This window comes from Schistocerca gregaria, chromosome 8, assembly GCF_023897955.1.
Source record: "Schistocerca gregaria isolate iqSchGreg1 chromosome 8, iqSchGreg1.2, whole genome shotgun sequence".
In the NCBI taxonomy this organism is placed as follows: Eukaryota; Metazoa; Arthropoda; class Insecta; order Orthoptera; family Acrididae; genus Schistocerca; species Schistocerca gregaria.
The window spans coordinates 316010338-316034702 of NC_064927.1; the positions used below are offsets into that span (position 1 = coordinate 316010338).

The following is a 24365-nucleotide window of genomic DNA, read 5'->3' on the forward strand; positions in this document are numbered from 1 at the left end:
CAAAAACATTTTTTTTTCAATTTAGGGCCTATCTGTACATATCTTTGCTATAAGAGAGCCTTTTTTCGACTATCGAAACTGAACAATTGAGTGTTAGGGCGTTGAAGAATAACAGACGCTAACTGTTGACATCGGAATGACTGGGACTGGTTTTTCGTGTGTAATCACTAGAATAAAATATTTCAGTAAGAGCACCTTATCAATGTCCATTGGAGAAAAACAGTCACTAATATTGAGTGAAATGTGCGCTGTGCTTGTATTCGTGACTGAAATAAGACAGTTATGGATAGCAAAGATGCGCGTGTGCAAGGACACAAATCTGTAGATCAATGGTGAAACGTGAGCAACGGTATCAGGTTTGAACATTTCGAGGACCGTGCTTTGATGTGAATAAGCCACGAACTGTATCGTGTCACTCATTGGACTGAATCTGTTTCCCGGGTTTGACGAACTAGGATATTCGATTCACAAATGTACTCTGTAAATAAGTATGTATTTCATATTGTAAACTCTCTGGAATTGCAGTTCCACATCAGCCTCGCGACGGCAACTGTGACAGAACGGAAATCGTACTATCTGCAACAGACGTAACGGGTTTGGGGACATAATTTGCAACGCAGAATCGTCAAATATCAGCATCGCCCGTCATCGTCGCCACAGTATCTCGGAAATTCGCAACGAGGCCAAAGGTGCGGCCAAAGCCTTTTTTGAAACTCACTGCTACACAAAATCAGGATCTCAATTACAAAAGTTGTGTTTTGTTATCTGTTTAAAATAAAATGTTTTCCAGTTGCAACATCGTCATTTGTCGTACTCATTTGTCTGTCTATGGCAACATTGTCCCTGCAACAGTAACAACATACAGTGTTTGCTCTAAATCTCTCCTACAATTTTTCTGTTCATTTTTAAAGTACAAGCCACATATGCTCCCGTTCATTCAGTGCATTGGCCATGTTTCGCAGATTCTAACGGCTCACATAATAAATAAATAACTTTCTGAGGTGAATAAGTTTTCAAAGCGACATTATATGGCGTGAGAACCGCAGTCCACGCTGTATTCGAATTTGTCAACCGGTGTACACTTTTTTGGGTCTAGTTTGTTTACGACATTACAGAAATTAAGTGAGTGCATTTATGGATGCATTCATACTTAGTCAACAAAACTGGAACTGCATGCTTGCATTCAACATTCTGGCTGCTACAGTGGTTATTAACGTACCAGTATTTCACGTTTACATTGGCTTTTATCGCGTGTATGTTAAACTGTGTTCTAGCAACGTTAATCACTTAAAAATGTTATCTAGACAAATGTATTCCCGAAATTTCGCAACTCTGGATCAATTATTTCTAGGTTCTCGAATTTTTTCTTTTCTTTTCTTCCCATCAGTGTACTAGTGGCGCATTTGTCGATTAAGTTTAGGGATTTTCCATTTCAGTCATGAAGCATTTCGAGTAGGTCCAGTGAAAGTCCTCATTTTTTACCATTCAGTCCTGTGTGCAATACTGAAACGATACTTGCAATTGGTGGACAACAACAGGACGAAACACACAACAGTGAACGAGAGAGTATCTGCGATCCTTAGAGTACAAAATGAAATTAGTTTTGGCAAAAACATACGAAAGATTTTGTTCCAACTGAAACAAATTATTTTTTATAAATATACAAATATGTCACGATAAATAGTCTCATGTGGAGTATTTCTTTCGAAGAATTTTTCCGAATTTTATAACTGTCAAAATTTTGCATCTAATAAAAATATAGGAAAACTGACTTTTTCAAGAGTTCAGAATTTCCTAATCATCCGATTTGTTTCGATACATGGAAATTGTTGAGATAAACTCTGTGTTTGTAAGTGCTCCTCTTTATGTTTAGGAACGGATATGGATGAGTTACCCGACTCCCCCTCCCGCAATTCTCTAAGATAAGTGTTTTTGTCATAAGTAATGTATATATTTCATTACAAGCTTGAACATGTCCACAATGAAACTCGCTGCGTTGAAAACATCCAACATTTTCTGTATCATGAGGTATGCGCAGAATAGCTCACTTATTCTACACCAGTGACAAACAGTGAGGGGGGAGAGAGCTTCTGGCCTGACAACGTGAACCGAACGGCAATAAGCTGCGGTAAGCAGCCCTCCGTAGCGGCTACAGTGAGCCGAAGACCAAGCTATACAACCACTGGATGCATGGGCTCCCGTATGGAACTGCCCTGAAAGTACGTTTACACGGACCATTGAAATTTCATGTTTCGGACAATGTGGACCGACAATGCTGACCACCAAACGCATTACAATGTAAACACGATTTTGAATACAGTGTAAAAGCAATTGGTCCTGAAACTGGTAAGATCAACAGTAATATGAATGATTGCATACCAGATACAACCAGAAGTTCGATGTATTTCTAAAGAAAATTTCTCACCGATTCGTTTCTCGGTACCAGAAAATTATAACGCTTTGGCAGAAAGACTCAAAGGATTCATTTAGATAAGATTAAAAAAAAATAGGTTCAAATGGCTCTGAGCACTATGCGACTTAACTTCTGAGGTCATCAGTCGCCCAGAACTTAGAACTAATTAAACCTAACAAATCTAAGGACATGACACACATCCATGCCCGAGGCAGGATTCGAACCTGCGACCGTAGCGGTCGCTCGGCTCCAGACTGTAGCGCCTAGAACCGCACGGCCACTCTGGCCGGCCATAAGTTTCATATTCCACTCAAATGTGTTTGTTAATTTTTGACTCTGACTTTCCTGTGCAGTGATCGAACTACGAATTCCATGAATATTATACATCTACGACGATAGTTGCGGGACGAGGAAAGTAGTGTAAAAAACACTAACAAAAAAGCCATTTGGTGTCATTGAACACGGAAACACACACTTAGAGAAAGTTTACAAGTCTTAGTAATCTAAGTACTATAGAACTATGGGTCATGGCTACATATTTTCATTTAATACACTGGTAGCAAAGAGTATATCGTTTTTCAGATAACGCTCATTGTATACAAAGTGTTCGGATATTCCAGTTACAAGCTTCTGGGGCTTGAGAGGGGAATGTGTACATAACATTTTAAATAGGTACCCATATCCGGAAAAGTATCCGTTTCCGTTCTACGGTGATTTCAATTCAGATGTTTAACCCATCCACTTCTGCTTGAGGCACTGAATTAGGCGTGACGCAGTACAATTATTAGGTAGCAATTCGAAAGGAAACACAACGAAACATCCAATATCACTTGAGCACATTTTTTGTACTTACACGTACACATTACATTCTGTACGTAAAATATGCTGTTTTTTGTTTTGTTTTGGACTAATGTGAACACCTAATGTTTAAGTATTAACAGAAACAAAAGTGTTTAAGTGATAAACGGAGGTTTCGTTATCTTTCCTTTCAAATGGTTACCTAATAACTGCAATGTGTCACGCCTAACTCAGTTCCTCGAGCGGCAGGTTCAAATGGCTTCAAGCACTATGGAACTTAACATCTAAGGTCATCAGTCCCCTCGACTTGGAACTACTTAAACCCAACCAACCTAAGGACATCGCGCACATCCATGCCCGAGGCAGGATTCGAACCTGCGACCGTAGCAGTCGCACGGTTTCCGGACTGAAGCGCCCAGAACCGCTCGGCCCCCACGGCCGGCTCGAGCGGCAGTGGAAGAGTTAGAAGACATGGGTTCCTATATTATGTACCCACTCCCCTCGACAATTCCTAGAAGCTTGTAACGCGAATTTGCGAACACCCTATATATTATTCTCTATGTTGCATAGCCCTGGTCGTAGATGTACCATATTTATGATATTACTGTTTCTCTCGTTTGTCCGCTTCTACAGTCCTGTAAAGACAAACACATCGAGTGCCTCTACGTACGAGCGCCAACTTTCTACCTGAACCGAATTAACGTTGTCTCATCACGCAGATTACTTGACGTGGTACTGCAGCGCTGTTGACGAGACAAAAAAGTAGCAAGGGTGAAAGTGAGAAGGTGGCATTTATAGACAAGAATAAGAGCAGACATGGCCTGGTCATACTAAACATTCTTCACTTCCGATGGGCACAGTACCGGCAACACCTCTGCCACACCTCAGCAAGTACCTTCAAAGACCTGCTGCATCAAAATTTCTACACTGTCACGTTGATATACCGTCGTGTATTGAAGCGACAGTGCAGCAATGTTGTCGACATTACTACTACAGCCACACATTTCCGTGAAATACGGACGGTGTAAACGGACGAAAGGAACGTGTCGATGGTAGGAAGTACGCCGAAGACGCACCGGCGTGGCCTGAGAGCCGGGTTCAAGGCGAGCAGACGGTGAGAAGTGGAGCCCTGATTAGCAGAGCGGTCGCTAACCAGCGCCGGGTCGCCGCGGGCTAAAGTTAGCAGCGCCGCGGGCCGGCGTTGCGTCAGCCACCTGTCGTCGGCCGACGCCGGTTCTTCGGTCTGCCGTCCGTTTACCGATCCATCGGCGGGCGGAGCTGTCTGCCACAGGAAAACTTGCTGGGCTCAGCGCAGGGTCACGAAAAGGATACCGCGGAAAAGGAGGCGTCTACTGTGAACTCTGCACGACTGGACGGGTAGCGTAGAACTTATAACCGCGATAGCAGCTGCGAAACAGCCATTCTGTAAGAAAATGAGTATGTTATGTGGCATTATGGAGAAATATTTGAAAAAAAAAAACCTCAGAAAGGGTTTTGTGTGGAATTTTCTCGCGTATGATGCTGAAACATGGATAATGGAAAGGAAACGTAGATCAAGTCTGGAGGTTACTGAGACGGAGACTTGGCAGAGAACAGGGAAAGTAAGAGCATGAGAGCAGCCACGATGTAATAAAAAGGAAAAAGAAACTGGGTAAGGCACACGCTAAGAAAAAAGGAGTGCAATGTGTAAATCTTGGAAGGGTGTCTGGAGAGTAAGAGAAGACGAGGAATGAGGACATTTCAAATTCTGGAACATGAACACAAGCATTAAGAAGGAAGCGAACGACCTGCTAACATTGCAGATGACAGATGGCGGTGACTTGACTGGATGTAAGCAACCAGTGGACTGCAAGCTGCGGAGGACAAACAGTATCCTTGATTAACACATCTATACACGTTACGAAGTTCGTCTAAGATACTTCTCAAAATTTAACACATTATTCATCCTAGAATATTTTGAAAGGCCATTTTTTCAACTGTTTCGTATTGGAGTAGGGCATTGAATGGAATTACAAATGGTTCAAATGGCTCTCAGTACTACGGGACTTACGTTCTGAGGTCATCAGTCCCCTATAACTTAGAACTACTTAAACCTAACCAACCTAAGAACATCACACACATCCATGCCCGAGACAGGATTCGATCCTGCGACCGTAGCGGTCAATATAATTCCAGTTAGAGACTCAAACATATAGTTCCTGGCAGCAAGAGAGATCTCGCCTACCTAAGAGCGACAGCTAATTTGAGGAAATGTTCCCTAACACGATGATGATTATTATTGGTGGAAAATCCAGTGAAAATCGTTCAGGTAGCGCTTGTTCTATTAGAAGAGATTACTGACAGCGTGTCGCGGGTGGCTGAGCATAAAGATCAGTCAGTGAGTTTCCTTGTCCCAAACGAAAGATCAAAATGGATCAGTTACCACTGATTTTTTTGTTTTATTTTGCCATCGCTCTTCTGACAGATTAGTGACGCCCGCCATGACTGCTCCCCCTGGGCGAGTCTCTACCTCTCAGATTAGCGCTTACACTCAACACTCTGAAATACAAATATTTGTTGTATGTATTCAAGCCTCGTTCGTATGTTAACGATGATAATACGCATACGTATACGTGTTCAGCAGCCTCTCCTGCATAATTCGTTCAAACTAAAGTGCACATGTCTTCAAACACAACTTGAAAGTAATTACTTACCTTCATGGATGTGGTAATCGGGAAAATCTTGCAGTTCTAATTCTGATACTATCTTCGCGTTCGTCTGTTGACTTCGATACTCCTTATACTCTTCAACCTTTAGATAACATGTAGTAGTAGTTGCATCTGAAATGCAATGTATCACCTATCTCACATGATTTGCTTCCAAAACCTAACTCGAGCCATGAAACGAGTGTTAGCTTACTTAGCATCTTGTAGGTATATACTTTCTCCTTCTCGATCTCTCGACAACTTAACAACAGCAACCCATTGATCAACTAATTTATTATATTTACAGAAAGTATGTGCCATATTAATCTTCTTTTGCTGGTGATTACAAAAGGCCAAACGGTAGTTTCACGGTTAAACCTAGTCTTTCGTCTGGATAGCCGCGTGCGTTAGCACGGAGCTTCCGAGATTAGGGGAGGGAGGGGTGGGGGAAGCGCCGGGTCGGGATCGAATCCGCTCGACGGAGTAACGACGAGGGCTGTTGTGCTGGTCAGTCTCGGTGTGGTTTTTAGGAGGTTTCCCACATCCGACTGGGTGACTACTGGACTGGTATCCAGGCCGCGCCTCCACTACACGATTTGCAAATATTTCGGTTAACTCTTTCGCACTTTCGCGTGGGGTAACACCCTACACGCAAACAGACAGGTTATACAAATACATCTCCGAGGGAAGGGGATGTGATGGGGTGAGGGGAGGGGGAGGGAGATGTGGCGACAGGCAGGGCATCGGGCCACCCTCAACCACCAACGTCGCCAAATCCAGAACAACATGCCATCATGAAGACACGGTACAAACCGAGGAAAAAAGATAAAAATATCTCACGGCTAAAAAGTAGCCAAGCGCCCCAGACTTATGGTTGCATGGAACTAGTCTACTGGTAAATACTAAATGAGTCGCAATTAGACTGACACATGGCAACATCTACGCTAAACGGAGATTCGGCTAAATGATCTGTGTTCACTTTTTCTGAGTGTACATCACCTGTACGTCTAGGTTGTCCAGAAGAAATAATCTTCTCTGCCGGTTCAGAGTCTGACGAAAGAACAAACAACGTCCTGCAAGGCCAGATATACCTCCGGATTTCCTGTCTCCATGGTACACTTGAGAAAACTGCACCAAAACGAAAGAGGGATCGACAGGAGTGCGGCACCATTTGAGGTATTTCTGATCACGAGGAGTAACTTTTTAATCAACAGGCGTAACACTGGCATTCGATGCGGCACGGCTACAGGCGCCGGAGAGCTCCCAAGCATCCAGGTCAGGGAGTGGGATTCCTCAAACGACCCAAATTGCGCAGCGCGTGGAAACTCAGCCAAGGCGGCCGGTTCGCCACATTATTTCGACATGTTCTCTCCAAGGGCGCGAGCAACCGCTTCTGCTGACGGCAAATATATGTCCCGGAATTTCGGCGCCCTAATTTTCGACTTATTTATTTCGTTTACATATTCGAGAAACGCCTCGAAAATTTTTCAACGAACTCGTTAATCCTCTAAATACACAACTTTTCGCGGCGAAGAGAGGTGGATCCAACATTTCAGCTTCGGCGTTTCCGAAGCCACTCGAAGGCTTTTAAGCAGTCTTCTTCTTCTTTTTCGCCGTAAAGAACAAATTAATAACCTGAAACTAACCTGCGCCTGAAGCTATAGATTATTAATATCTTTTTATTTTTAGACACTGAGCGATTATTGAGCACGCAAAGTTAAGATGATAACTGCTTTATATCCCTCAATATTGTCCAAGGAAACGCTAAATTAGCATTCATTTTTATTACTTAGCCGTGAATACTATACGAACATTTGGTGGAAATGAAGGTTCTGTACACCATACAGCAGGAACTACAAATTAGGCGTTGGTATTTAATGCTTTTGTTACTGTCTGGTTTTTCTAAAGAGGTGTTCTCCAGTAGCAGCACTCTACACAATAAACTACAGTACACAGAAATTATGTAAATCATTTTCGCACAGTACAGTCAAAAATAGATTCCCAGTTCCTTCACTTGACTTCGGGAACTAACACTCAAACAGATGCACACTGTGCACACAATATTCCTCTTGAAATCTTGAGATATAAGTGGCTAACTTCTTTTATGAAGCTGAAAATATAATTTCCAGAGTTGAAGAAAAAAATTAAGATTTTGCGTTAGCCGATTACACTGCATTAGATGAACAATAAAAAAAGCGAAACAAGAGTACTGGAATGTAGTCGAATTAAATCTGGCGGAGCTGAGGGAAATATATTACAAAATGAGACATATGGCATGGTGGTATATTCTGAAAATCTTAGCAACTTAAACGCGACAAAGTTCAACATTAAAATTTTTATTGTAATTAAAGGAGAAGTTATAAACCAGTCATGAATATATCAAGGATTACTAGAAAGTAAATTTTAAAAATTTCAATTTCGACAAGATTTTTGGCGCTGCATACAAACCAAATCTCTGTTTAACGCTGCAACAACAGCGTGAACAACAAATTAACAGCAACTATCCTACGTCGCCGTGTAAATTGCCACATTCTCTAGATCTTTACTAAGAATTTTTCCCTACTAGTGCGTGCAGTAAAACAATAACACTTTAAAAAATCTTATTTTTGAGTTATGCAATTACACGACTACATATCAGCACGGTGTATCACAGTGTTCTCTTTAATCACACTAGAAAATGAGAGACTAAAAGTAGTAAATGAGTTTGGGCATAAAAATAAGTGACAAAGGCTGAAACAGACAGAATATAAAAATCACACTGGCAATAGCAAGATATGTGTTTCTAAAATACAGAAAAAAAATGTTATTTATCTGGAGCGTAGTCTTGCAGGAAGTGAAACGCGGACGATTATCATTTAGACCAGAAGGGGACAGAATCTTTTGAAATGTAGTGCTACAGAAGAATGCTGAATGTTTAAACAACTTACGGGAGTGCAGCTTCATGACATCTTCGACAACAGCTAATATTGTGACAGTTGAATACCCTGGCATTTTCAAGGCATGAATGAACGGAACGAGCTGTGTGCAAGTAAATTTACAGCGTCGGTAGGGGGGAGTGCGGGTGCTAGCCGACCACAATACGGCATATGCCGAAAAATACGTCGCGGGATAAGCAACTAGAATCACCACACAACCAAAGATGACCAACGTCAGAGGTTACTGACGGCGAATACTAGTTACCGACGGGTGAGCACGTAGCATTAAATCTGTCCCTTTGTTGTTTGATCACGCAGACTGGTCAAACAACAGAAGGACACAGTTACCGCAACCTGCACACCCGCGGCTAATTAATATCCCTGCCGATAATTCTGACATTGGTCATCTTTGGTTGTGTCAGTTGTCCTGCAAATGCCGTATAATGGTTCTTGTTCGGCGTAACCCACCCCCTCTGCCTCGCCACGCCAACCGACTGTTTAAATTTACTTGTACAGCGCTAAGGTAGGTCGTATAACTAATACATACTGACTCGGATTGGGGAGAAAAGAAGTTCATGGTACAACTTATGTAAAAAAAAATCACATCGAGGAATCATCAGTTTAATAATGGGTGGAAAGGGGCGAGTTGGGGGGAGGGGAGAAGGTGCAGGAAATTTCGAACATGACCAAGACAGTAAGTGGGTTCAAGTGGACTGTAGACCACCACAACAAATTGATTTATGAATATGAACAACAGAATACTCCTCCAACCAAATGTTCAACGTACGTCTGGCCTATCTCTATGTTTCTCTGCGGCAGAATATGCTGCACGCGTCTGGTAGAATACCGCACACACCAAGCCAGTTGACACCGCTCTTAACAAGACATAACTGTTTGCCTACGAGCAACTCCAATTCACAAAATCAGCTATCTTATATGCATAGCATCCCCAATATCAGACGAACAATAGTGGCAGAGGTTGACAAGAAGAAACAGAAAAATGATTTCAGGCATCCCATGTTTCGAAGCGAAGCGTCATGTCCTTGTCGAGGAGCGCCTTATCGAGAAGCGAGTTTTCTTCGAACAAGTGAAGCCATTTCATCATCACCTTCCGTTCGTCGAATAGAGCTCTGGCGAAAGAACGAAAATAGAAGTAACAACCAAAACATAATAGAAGAACTCGCTGCTGGTTTCCAACTACCCTACCAGGCGTGGGAGACTTCGAACAGACTGCGAACTGGAGTAACGCGGTGCAAACAAAACTGGAGGCGGTGGGGCTACATTACTGGGGTTGCAACCTGCGTAAGGAGAGACATCTGAACACTTTCGCATTAGTCCATGGATTACACTAGTCGCAGACAGTTGGGGTACAATGATTCCGTCCTGGGGGGCAGGAAGGGCATCCGGCCACCCGTTAATCTAACATTGCCAAATCCGATAAGCATGCTGACCCAGCGTACCTGCGAGACAAAGGCACAATAGAAAGAAAGCAACCTGCGTAAGGAGCAGCACATGAAGATAGTGAACACTTCTTGGTCTACCCGAAGTTGCCTGAGGCCAGATCGCTGGGGGAGGGATGGTTTCAGAAAACGTCCCGTTAGTCAAGATATTGTACTGTGTCGGGTTATTTTGCATTTGTAAAATTTGTAAATAACTGTACTGCAACGGACACGATAATAATAATAATAATAACAATAACAATAAATTCCAAAAGCGCCTAAGGACGCAAGACACTCAGCCCTCCGGCTACGCTCTACAGGGAGACTGCAGAAGCGGCACCGAGCCGCTATGAATGGTGCCCGCGCGGCCGGCCGGCCAGAAGCCGCATTTTCCGCTCGAGTGACGACGGCTACGCCGGCCGCTCCGATAGCTACGCCCTCAGCTGGCCAGCCTGTAATAACGAGAGCCGCGGGCGCCCTTGCCGGCCAGCGCTGCCGCCCTACCGCCCTACACACACACACACACACACACACACACACACACACACACACACACACACAAACACCTCCTTCCAGTTGTAACAACATTAACCCCGTCGTCTTAACTGCAAAAATCCCTAATGCCCTTACGGCTTTGTGGCGTTGGCGTCACTATCATACCTATTAACACATGCGTAACCGAAAAGGGATGTTCTTACTGTCCATGAAACAGACGAAAACGACGAACGAAGAATGTTACATTAACGTCACACAGACAGCCAAGGAAACTGGACACGCTCGCATAGCGAACCGAGCAGCGCGCTGGCTTGCGAATCAGGCAGGTGAGCCGGACCCGTATCGCAACCGCGCGGCATATTAGCGACTGAGCTCGTACATCTGCCAACCCGAGTGTGGCTTTTAGGCTGTTTCCCACGCTCCTTTAGGCAAATTCTGGGCTGGTTCCCAAACTTTGCCTCAGAAAATACGGGTGTACAAATAGTTAACGTACGATAAGTCGCATACCAGAACACTGGAAACCACAGATGGCGCACACTACTTCCCTCCCTTAGGTTAACTTGACGACTGAGCCACAAAAGTAAATAATAAACACAATTTCCCAAATCCTGAAAAGGGAACCGTGTAATACAAGCAGCCCTAATATCGTCCCCGCTCCAATTTCGTCCCCCTTGGAATTTTCGACTTCCTCAGTCGATAACAAATGTTTAGCTGCGCATAATGCGACCTCAGTTCATAGTATTGTTGAGAGAGTTTATTGTGTGGAGCACAAGCAGCATTCATCTATAAAGGAACTCATTTTTGTATCCTGAGGTGAGTTAGTGTAGCAGTCAAATTAACACCCTGCAGTTCCTAGTGTGAGCACGTATTGTGTTAAAGTGTTGGACTGTACTCCCCTCGTGTGTTGTAGTTTCTGAAGAGTAATCGTTATAGTCAAAGAGTTTAGCGTACGCTGCGGTAGCGGACAATATAATAAAATCGGTGGGTGTTCGTAATTAAGTCCCTCGTGCACTTCCTATTTTCGCCCAGGGGATAAAATCTGAAACTACTATTAAACATTGATTTTTATTTAATATTTATGAAGATTTCTTTACTTTATTGATACGGGAAAACGCAAGGGGAGAAAAAGTGATTCGTCACAAGAAGGAACATGCTGTTTATCAAAAACAAAAAAAACAACAACATACAAATTCATCTCGTACACCTCTTTGGAAGTCTGAAAAGCTTGGAAAGATTGTTCATTCCTGACATTCAAGTAATTCATAGTAGTGAAACTGCCTGACAATGTTAGAAAGGAAAAATACATTTAAATTCATTGTACAAAATTGTTAAGGCTTTCGTGGCCAGTTGTTGACAAACTGCCTATTGGCTTCTGTCTCGGGTTCTTCGGCCGACGTTCATCTAATGATTTTACTGACGTTCTTTATTGTACTTTCTGAGAGATGTAATTACGAAGACTTTCTTTATACTCCTTTTTTTTTTGCAATGTTAACGTTTATATCAAATGCTAGCTTCAGTATGTTACAAAAATTTAACTGTAGTTTGCCTTCAAGTGAAGCATAAATTCAGGAATTTGCAGTGTTTTCCGTAATACAGATCCAAACGTACTACGGTGACGAAATTTGGATCCCCTAACTTACTAAAAACTAAACCCCTCCCGAAAAGGTCATGAAGGTCCTACGGTACCGACCAGCTGCCTTGTTATCCTCATCCCACAGGCGTCACTGGATGCGGATATGGAGGGGCATGTAGTCAGCACACCGCTCTCCCGACCATATGTCAGTTTCCGAGGCCGGAGCCGCTACTTCTCAATCAAGTAGCTCCTCAGTTTGCCTCACAAGGGTTGAGTGCACCCCGCTTGCCAACAGCGCTCGGCAGCTGGATGGTTACTCGTCCAAGTGCTAGTCCACCCGACAACGCTTAATTTCGGTCATCTGACGGGAACCGGTGTTACCACTGCGGAAAGGCCATTGGCCATCCCTCATCTTACTAGACGTAATTAATGCTAGCGGAACTAACGAAAGAAAGACACACATCGATGTGAGTTGGAAAAAGAACAGCGGAGAGACTAAGCATTTGAATCACTACATTAACCAACTGCACAGTAGCATGAACTGATTCAGAAAAACAGCGGAAAATTTTCATGAGTATCTGTGTGGAGGGGTGGGAATTTGCTCTTCGGCCGTCCGGAAAAGCACTATGCCAGGTGTCTCGGTGAAACGACAGATGAACTGTATGAATCAGCGCCCGAGATCAGAATGATATGTCGTCGCAGATCAGAATACCTAAACCAGATATTCACGTACTTTTCTCGGTGGGACTGCGCTGTCACGCACTTTCGCTAATACAGCTGAGAATGCAGATGGTTTATTTGGAGTCAGCAAGATGTTAACCTGAATCGAGCGTTACTATTACGTCAGTCGACCACGTAATAAAAGGCTGTCTTGCGTAAGAGTTACCCAGAAGTGATATTGTGGAATATTTAAATACTATTGGGAAAAGCAAAACCAGAGTGTTTCTTCTGATTAAGAAATAGGTGCTTACCGTTTCGTTATAAAACTTGTATCATACTAATAAATGTACATAAAAGTGTAACAAGTTTTTTAAGGGTTGGCATTTGCCTGCCTTTAATGTCATGGATGCTGTACAGGGACACGTGCACATTCATTTAAATATCCAGGCCTTGGCTGTAAGGTGTAGCAACGCAGAAGGAAAAAATCTTAAACTCTGTTAAAAAGTTAACTGTACTTTGCATAACATTTCATGATGAAACGGAAAAAGGTACAAGTTTTATGGATTTTTCTGAAAGAAAAACATCAATTACATACCGTATTTCTGCTGCATTCCCACGAGATTCCCAAACAATAATTTTACAAATTTTTTCTTGCACACTTTTTAACAAATTCGGATTACAGTTACTACAACTATCAATGTGTCTCAATTAGTATAGAGATTTATTGTTACTAATGGCAGCTGGGGTCTAAATTACTTTCTAACATTTAAAACATAAATAGAACTTCCCCCTCTAGTTGAAATTTTTGTCTGAAAACATTGATATTTAATCTTTACTATAAATAACTCTCTAGTGGAAAAGCTAGGGGACTTTGGTGACCCTGAAGTAATCAATCCTCGGTCAGATATGACTTTCAAAAAACCGGTTTAAACAATATGGTGTGCCACTGATCGTGACATACCCCATCCTACACTGACAATCAGTTCCACGGCTTGTTGTCAACGCAACGTGCTTCAACAACGTAACCAACAAATGCTGCAGAAATTTACGACGTACTACATTAAATTTCTAACTAGGCGTATCTCGTGAAATGTTGAGGAAATGCATACTAATTTCTTGCCAGCCGGGGTGGCCGAGCGGTTCTCGGCGCTACAGTCTGGAACCGCGCGACCGCTACGGTCGCAGGTTCGAATCCTGCCTCGGGCATGGATGTGTGTGATATCCTTAGGTTAGTTAGGTTTAAGTAGTTCTAAGTTCTAGGGACTCATGACCTCAGAAGTTAAGTCCATAGTGCTCAAAGCCATTTGAACCAACTAATTTCTTATGCATGGTCTGCCAGTCAGTTAGATTTCGTCGTGAAACACGTTCTGTAAGTTTGCGAGGAGGATGTGAGGTAAGGCTTCAGTAATTTTCATTGTTAGTTTACTAATCGCTTGTCTGGTCGGTTCACAACGAAACGTTCGAGCATCTTTTCAGATTCATGGCCGTGGTGCGACCTGATAAATGTAGACGCCGTACGCTCACAAGCCGTAGTTGCTCGTTCCGTGTGGTCGAGAATATGCATCCATCAGATGAGACGTGCATACGTATGCACCACGTACATGTAGCTGTTAAACGCCATCATTACAGTCCACACTCGTCACCGCATCGCTAGGGAAGGTATCCGGCGTCCTCCATGGTAGGAAATTGGAAGTTTGTGGTTTCTATGGCATAAAACTGCTGAGGTCATCGGGCCCTAGGCTTACACACTACTTAACCTAACTCAAAAAAACTTACGCTAAGGACAACAAACTTACGCTAAGGACAACAAACTTACGCTAAGGACAACAAACTTTCGCTAAGCACAACACACACACCTATGCCCGAGGGAGGACTCAAACCTTCAAACTCCGAAAGGGGTCCTGCATGGTCTTAACATGATGTCGCCACAGAATGAAGCAATAGATGGCGTCATAAGTTGCTCCTTTCCATAACATTGGCGAAATTGTGTCACAAGTTTACCCCACACAAAGAGACATCGAGAGTCATTTTCCGGACTAAACCACATGTTATCCGAGAATTGAACAGCACGCATTATGAGAGATTCAGCAACTCAACGGAAACAGCCGTTCCACTGCACTGGGAAGCCCTCTATAGCGGATCTTTCCGGTGCAGCGATACTCGCACTTACGGCGCACGACAATATGTAGTAAGGTAACTAGAAAGTCATCCAGAAATTTACAAGTGCTGATGAACCTTACAAGGAGAGGCCAGATTCCTCGACCTACCATTTTCGACGAACTTCGGTATACTTGTCGGGTGCCACTCGAAAGCAACTCCTGTGTAAGGGTTTAGATCACTGTTTTATAAAAAATACACAGGTTATGTCGCAGATGCTGGGCCAGTTTTTGACCAGGTGGAACTGCTAGAATACTCGAAAATAAGGGAATTTGTAGTTGAATGTACCAGACCCACAACTTAATAGTCAAAGAAGTAATAATTGAGATCGAGTGGAGATACGATTGAAGCGGAAAGCCATTGCTAAATGACACGGTTATCTAATGGTATAAAGCCTCCAACCAGGTCAATGTCAACTTCCATTTCGTGTGGATTCGAGTCTTACTTGTATTATTTTTTTTTAATTCTTTGGCACAACAGAATGAAAGCTGTCGCGAAATTTAAATATTCGTAAGTTAAATGAAATAAATTATATTATGAACAAGGAAAAGAAAAATGATCAGCACATGTGACTACGAAGCTTGACGAGCTTGACGGTAAGTCTTAGATCGATTGTGCAGAATGACGATTTATTTGCTTTTGTGTGTTTTTTCCTCTCAAAATAAATATAGCTTCGCATTGTCGTTCACTGATCAAAATAAGTGCTTACCGAGATTTGTGGATGCGTGCACGACGTACTAACAGATATGGTAGTATTCCACATGTTGTTGTTAACCGGACAAAACAGAAAGACGTTACGGTAATTGTAGCAAGTAAATGCTGCAGAGCCATTAACCCATTACTGGATAATCACGGAAACTTCGTGAGGCTGTTTGCGGAAGATGCCGTTCTCTAAAGGAAGGATACAACGCCAGAAGCGTATAGTGACCTGTAGGGAGACCTGCACAGGACCCACATCGGTTCAGGGACTGGCAGCTGACACTGAACGTAAACTAATGTAACGCATTTCGCATAAACAAAGGATCCAGCAGATCCATTACTGTACGGCTGCACTATTCACTATAAACAACCAGACACAGTAACAGACCACTAGACACAGTAAAAAACGTGATGTACCATGGAGTAACCGTCCGAAGTGACGTCATGTGGCATGACTACATAATACTAACGGCAACAAAAGCTGATGCCACGCAGAGACCCAGTGCAAGAATCTTGTTATGGTTTAGAGAAGCCTTACGAGATCGATTATTTAGTATCCCTTATCATTCTCGCCCCCTTACCAAGTTGGATTAATACAAGAATAGAGAAAATCCAACGAATCCACTGTGTCTTTTAGCACGTGAGAGCGTTGTGGAGATGCATCTCATGAGACAGCATTGTGGTGCCAGTGGCAGAGACTACGAGAGAGGCGTTGTCCATCACGGCAAAGTATAACGTTGAAATTCGTACGTTCCACGAAGCGTCAAGCAACATACTCTTTCTTCCCACATACACCAGGTGGCGAAAAAGTGAAGCATCCAGAAGACTTGGTAGAATGTCAATGTAACTGAGTAAATGAACAAACCATCGGCAAGTATTTAAATGATCACAGTTGTAGTTCTCTGCGACAGGTAGAACGGCAACGGAGTGCTGAGCGTTATTCGTGTTTACTGTTGTTTCCTGGCCTACTAATGTATATAAAAGGCGGGAACAGCGACAGACATTCAGTGATCACGACGCTCTGACGTATTCTTGTAAGACAGTGTTATTAGTGCCTGCTAAGAGATGGAAACGGGCCTCGTTGGTTTCCATGTGGTTAACTGGTCGAATCGTGAAATCTCCAAATTTGCTGAGCACTCGGATGTGACAGTGGCCCGACGTTGCGCTGCATGGGATCGTGTGCGCAGGTGCATGGGATCGTGTGCGCAGGTATGCTCATTGTCAAGGTTCCAGTCGCCCACCTCTGACCACCGCACACTCTACTGTACACTGACCACGTCGCAACGCTCTCACATTTGCGCCTGCCATCCGAGAACAAGTAATGGACTCCCTGCAACACACTGTCTCATCCTGCGACATTGGTCGGAGACCAGCAGCCGGACTAGGTAATTACCGACCCAGCATAGGCTGCTGTTAACGCAACAAAACAAACGGCTGCGTTTGGAGTGGTCCTATCACCGGGAAGCTTTAATTGCTGATGAATGGCATCAATTTTATGCTCAGCGATGAATAGCGGTTCTGCACTACTGCAGACGACAACCGTCGGCGAGTATGGCGGCAACCTAGAAGGTTCAAATGGCTATAAGCACTATGGGACTTAACATCTGATGTCATCAGTCCCCTACAACTTAGAACTACTTAAACGTAACTAACCAAAGGACATCACACACATCCATGACCGAGGCAGGATTCGAACCTGCGACCGTAGCAGCAGCGCGATTGTGGACTGAGAGCCTAGAACCGCTCGGTCACAGCGGCCGGCAACCTAGAAGGGTCCGATTCTTCCAATGTTCGGATAAACACAATTTGTTACTCCTGCCGTCATGGTATTGGGAGCCATTGGGTATGCCTTCACGTAACGACAGGTAGTGATTGAGGGAATTCTAACGGCACAGCGGTACGTCAAGGACATTCTGATTCCTCGTGTGTTACCTCTCATGCGACAGCAATGTGCTGCCTGTTTTCAACAGCACAAAGCTGTTCCACTCTTGGTGCGTGCCTCTATTAACTGTCTCCGTAATGTTGAGATACTGATGTGGCCAGCAACATCCCCAAATCCAATCGTACATCTCTGGGACCAGCTCGACAGTCAACTTCGTCCCTGCGCCAGTATTGAGAATATCAAGAATCAGTTGTAACAACAGTGGGCTACCTTACCTCAGAAGAGGATACAACGGCTTCGCGACACTCTTCCCAACTGAATCTGAGCACGCATCTAGGCCAGAGGGGATGCGAAGTCATAATGATAAGTGCGCTCCCAATATCAAGTTTTTAATAATTCTGACTGCATTTTCTAACCATTGAAATGCCATCACATATTCTCTCACCCCTTCTGTGTGCTTCATTTTCTCGAAATAAGCACAACGAGAAAAATAAGAAACATTAAGCGTTCGTAATGAGAATTAAGGACCATCAACCTTACGGTGTAGCAATCGCAAATTGGACAAAGAACAGGGGATGTTATGATGATACCAGAAGTTCCCTCCGCTACACACCGTGACACGGATTGCGGAGTATGTATGTAGATACAGACGTAAAATACGCTGGGGTGAGAAATGACAAGCGATAGCCATATGCACGTATACAAATGGGGGTAGTATCGTGCACACAATGTATAAACGGGCAGTGCATTGGCGGAGCTGTCATTTGTACTAAGGTGACTCGTGTGAAAAGGTCTCTGACGTGATTATTCCTGCACGAAGGGAATTTACAGACTTTGAACGCGGAATGGTAGTCCGAGCTAGGCTTATGGAACATTCAATTTTGGAAATCTTAAGGGAATTCAATAGTCCGAGAGGTACAGTATCAGGATTCTGTCGAGAATACTAACTTTCAGGCATTATCCTTCGCTGTGGGCAAAGCAGTGGCCGACACCCTTCACATAACGACAGAGAGCAAGAGCGTTTAGGAACAGTACTCAATCTAACAGAGAAGCAACGTTGCGTGAAGTAACTGCAGATATCAATGTGGGACGTACGACGAACGTATCCGTTACGACAGTGCGGCAGCCGCGCGGAATGGCCGCGCGGTTACAGGCGCCATGTCACGAATCGGGCGGCCACTCCTGCCGGAGGTTCGAGTCCTCCCTCGGGCATGCGTGTGTGTGTTGTCCTTAGTTTAAGTTAAGTAGTGTGTAAGTCTAGGGACCTATGACTTCAGCAGTTTGGTCCCATAGGAATTCACACACGTTTACGACAGTGCGGCGTTTTTTTATGTCAATGGGCTACGGCAGCAGACATGAGACGCGAGTGCCTCTGCTTACAGCACGACATCGTCTGCTGCGTGTCACCTGTGCCCCACACCACTTAGGTTGGACATCATATCACTGAAAAACCATGGCCTGGTCAGATGTGTCCCGATTTCAGTTGGTAAGAGCTGATGGTAGAGTTCGAATGTAGCGCAGACCCCACGAAGCCACGGACCCATGTAGTCATGGACGCAATGTACAAGCTGGTGGTGGTTCCATAAAGGTGTCGGCTTTGTTTATGTGGAATGGACCGGGTCCTCTAGTCCAACTCAACCAATGATTGACAAAGTGGTTATGTTCGGCTACTAGGAGACCGCTTGCAGCCATTCTGGATTTCGTGTTCCCAAACAAAGAAAGAATTTTTAAGGATGACAATGCGTCTTATCAGCGAGCCACAATTGTTTGCGATCGGACAATTCGAGCGAATGATTTGGCTGCCTAGTTCGTCCAACATGAATCCCATTTAACATATATGGGAGAAAATCGACAGGTCAGTTCGTGCACAAAATCCTGCACCATTAACACTTCCGCAATTATGGACGGCTATAGAAGCAGCATGGCTCAGTATTTCTGCAGGGGACTTCCGACGACTTGTTAGGCCAATGCCGAATCAATCAGCTGCATTATGTCGGTCAAAAGGGGGTCCGACTACACATTAGGAGGTATCACAATACCTCTGTGTATATGATCTTCTAGTAGAGAAAATGGAGATGATGTCTGAAATTCTGCGTCAGAACCTTTGATGTGGCCTGTTTCGAAAACGTAAGCGTAGTAACCAAAACCACTTCACATAGTTACTTTCGAACAGTATACCATAGCTCGTCAAAATGAGTCTTGCGTTACAATGTTAGATGTGCCTGGACTGTACGTGGGGACAGAGAGGACACACACACACACGGCAGCGGCATTATGCACGGCCGCTGCCTCGGTCGCGGTCGCCGTCGCGGGCGGGGCTGCTCGGCTGGGCTCGGCGCGGCGTGACCGGCTATCTAGCGAGGGCCCGCGTCGTGCAGAAAGTGGGTGCCCGGGGATGAGCTGCGCGGCTGCGCCGTGGGAAAGGCGCCCGGGGTCAGCCCGCCGCTTTCTCCGGGCCGCGGGAGAGCGCATCTCCAGCCGGCGGCGCTGGAGCTGGAACCGGCGGGCCGCACCGCGCCGCTCCGGGTCGCTGCCCCCGGCCAAGGGGCACGCCACGCCGCAGCCGGTTCCTCCACTTCCACTAAGCGCCTCATTCAATTAAGTTAGCTTCCTGCTACACCAAAAAAACTCACCGCCACTTTTTTTCTTATTTGCCGTGCGGCGACAATGTCAACATTTGAATCTATCTTGCCATATCGTAATGTATTAGCCAGAAAAAAAAAATCAAGCTGCGGTTATGAAAATTAGCGTTCATGCTTCACCCTTCAATATAACACATATTTGCCAACGATCAATGACATGGCCGACACCTCACTCGAAAATTACCTCGTCGTCATTCTACTTATAGGAACGCCTGTCACTCAATGGTTTCTCTACCGGAGGGACGAGGAAGAAGACGCAGTGCCGTGTCACGTGTTTGAGGGAATCAAGAACCATCATGTTTGGCTTTCGCTGTGCAGAATGAGAGGTCGCGAAGCGGAACTCGGCGTCTGGCGACGATTATTATTTTCAATATGTCATGCAAGGTGTTGGAAGCTCATCCGTGACTGATTTTCACTTTTTACCCAATCGACGCGATTGTGATTCCCCATACTCTGAGCACCCGTCTTGCGATACCCGGTACTTCACAGAGACACAGAGAGATGCTGCCTGTCATTCAGACTTGTGTGACCACACTGCAAATGTCTGCGGCACCTAACCAGTGTGTCATACGCTCCACTGTTGCCGTATACTTTAAAACAAATAATAACACGATGCTCCACTTAAAATGGACTATGCTATTTTATTATGGCTCCTCTAACTGAGTCGATGGTATTTAAGCGTGTGCAAGGACTGTCAACATCTACATGCAGACAAACGAAAAATAAATTACATAACTTCAGTTTTTCGAAGTGATAATAACAATTTTGTGATTATAGCAGGTATCTCTCTTCCACAACGTGAATTCTAGCTGAAGATGATATATGCCGGATTTGTATATGCTACTTGCACCATTTTCATATTGCGCTGTTAAGGTTTGATCATCGGAAACAGGACCACGCCACCTCTAATACTAGCGAGGAAAACTACTTCCACTGCAAGGATTCTGACCCCCTACCTCCACACATACGCCATCGCTCAACCGTGTGTTGTGAAGTCGGCTGAGTAAACTGGAATAAAAATCGTTTACCACACCGTGCAAAGACTAGTCTCCGTGGAGTTAAAGCGCAGGAGGAAGGTACTTGCAATTTTGTGGACGATATACAACGCGCTCGTAAACTCCCGTTACAGATTTCTAGGAAATATAGTAAGGGGTGAGTACATGATATTCTTCATTGGTAACCATGACCGGAAACATACGGTTTCCGTTATAAGTTTCAGTTCAGACATTTAACTCGTCCACTTCTCTTTAAGGAACTAAATTCGGTGCGACACAGTACAATTATCAGATTACAATTCGAAAGGAAATATAACGAAATAGCCATTTATCACCTAAGCTCATTTGTTTGTATTAACACTTGAACATTCAAAAATAGTTCAAATGGCTCTGAGCACTATGTGACTTAACATCTATGGTCATCAGTCGCCTAGAACTTATAACTAATTAAACCTAACTAACCTAAAGACATCATACACATCCATGCCCAAGGCAGGATTCGAACCTGTCACCGTAGCAGTCGCGCGGTTCCGGACTGAAGCGCTTAAAACCGCTCGGCCACAGCGGCCGGCAACCAATTTTGGGTTGTACTGTGGGTGGTCAAACACTTACCATCGAAAACGCAGTAGGGGCATGCTGATTACCGCTGCAGAGTGCGGCCGAGAATTATTATGAAGAAGGAAAAAAAAATTGTTCAAATGGCTCTGAGCACTATGGGACTCAACTGCTGTGGTCATCAGTCCCCTAGAACTTAGAACTACTTAAACCTAACTAACCTAAGGACATTACACACACCCATGCCCGAGGCAGGATTCGAACCTGCGACCGTAGCAGTCGCACGGTTCCGGACTGCGCGCCTAGAACCGCGAGACCACCGCGGCCGGCATGAAGAAGGAAACTCATAATAGTTACGTTATATGGGAGAAAGCTCACACCAGGCCTTCATACTTGGCGGGAGTAGCTATTTTCTTTGTATCTCCACGTGCTCACCGTGCGCTCAGAACTGAAAAAGAGAAACGTGACGCGATTGACGGGCGTACTAGAGACACTGCCCAACACGTCTATGCAAAACTTCATCCGATTTTCACTGTGGCTTCCATTTCGCGCCCGATCGGACCTCAGTTTCCGAATAACCCTCGTATCACCTTGAGAAATAACGTTACATAATTAATATCTTTGCTTGTTTTAGATACCTGTCTGCACCCCTGGAAGATGCTGAAATTTATGAGCATGTCTCTGCAGTGCCATTACAGCGACGAGGCTTCGTCAAAAAAATTTGTGATGCAGACCGACAAGCAACGTGTTCAGACGCAGTTTACCGTTAGACCCTAGCCGGTGTGCGAGGAGTATTACAGGGTACGTGGACGACGGGAAGGGTGTGTAGCGACTGGAGTGGAGGGGGAGGGGGCGACTGTGTGGTGGTCTCGCCCACGTCCCGCGGCCCACGGTAGCAACAGGCGGCGCCGTGGCTCGTGCGCGCTCTCTGAAAAAATAAACGACAGCGAAAAAAACGGAGACGGCGGGCGCGATTATATCTCCTAATGGACACCTTTTATGGAGATAACCAGATTAGGGCCAGTCAGCGCCGGCGAGCGTGGCGCGCACCAAGTCCGCCAGACGAATAATTAATGCTATCTGTGACGGGCGCTGCACTACCGGCTTCGCGATCATTCCCAATAGGAAGCCGTCGTCCACTGCGTTCAAATTACATTAGCCGAGACTCGAGCACTCAGCTGTCGATACCACAGGAGACTGGTCTTTTTTTATGCAGCACAGAGCTAGAACAGTGTGGTAGGAAGTCATCCCGTGACCACAAGATGAGAAGCACGAAAAGCGTGACGAATACGCTCATACCTTGTAGCAGAAATATTCAATTCTGCTGTTACGGTCCATATTATCTGTAATTCTGAAACATCTTAAGACTTCACCATAAAAAGCGTACAATCTATTCCAGAGTTTCCCAAACTTTTGCGACCTCTAAACTGAACGTGGTTAAATACTAGCCGATACCCACAACATCGTTAAGCACCTACTTAAACATTATACAAAGAGGAATTTTTTAAAGCAAAAAAGAGGAATGACATTTAGTTAACAATAGAACAAAGAAGACTAACGTGTTTTTGTAGCTTTTTCACAACCAAGAAATACTCTGCCGGAAAAAAATAGCCAACTGAGCGAGTTTGAAAGGGGTCGAGCTGTTTCCGAGTGGCAAGATGGTTCTTTCGGAGAATTGGCACACAAATTGGACAGTGCAACGACGCTGGTATCAGTGGTCACGTGAACATTCTCACATCCGAAGACGAGGTTCTGAACGTCCACCCTGCACAGGCGCCCGCCTGTATCTCGTATTGTAAGGACAGCAGTGGCACATCTTACACCTATCACAACACAGATTAGAGGGCTTGTGAGCCCACATGTGTACACACGAACTGTTGCGAACCGGTTGTCAGCAGTGAGTGGAACTACGGGCGAGCACATCTCAAGCCCGTCTTCCACTCACGCCACAGCATCGACATGTACGGCTCGACCGGTGCGATGAAAGCAAATTCCGCCTGCAAGGCTTATGCTTGGCGAGCGCTACCTCGTGCGTGCTTACGTAACTCAAAAGCGCATCTGATATTGATCGGTAAATGTAGTCAATTCCACGTACTTCATACGCACTGTTAAACAATAATTATTGAGCGAATAGGAATCCTAAAAAACTGTGTACTGTGTAGATAGTAAACGAGATTATTCATACAGTCAATTTGTGTCTACATCTTTTCTATGGTTGCGTACCCGTATACGATCACTTTGTTCTCCTTCTGTTGACCCCTATTTTCCTCATAAATGGGTAGAGGTATCACGTTGAAATTTATGTCAAATATTTAGCACTATTGTCCCTTGACGGTTGAAAAAAATTAAGCTTAGAAGTGAATGAAATCGAAAGATGGCCATTGATGTTCCTTATTCTGATACACGTAAGCTCACTTACCATCAAAACCTATGAACGAACTATCTATACACATAATTA

General features: G+C 44.4%; 1 protein-coding gene across 2 annotated transcripts in view; it reads right to left on the minus strand.

Moving 5' to 3' along the window:
- Window positions 1-24365, minus strand: part of LOC126284187 (Krueppel-like factor 8) — a 1008191-nt gene that overhangs the window by 565501 nt on the left and 418325 nt on the right. The gene's annotated exons all lie outside the window — the stretch shown is intronic.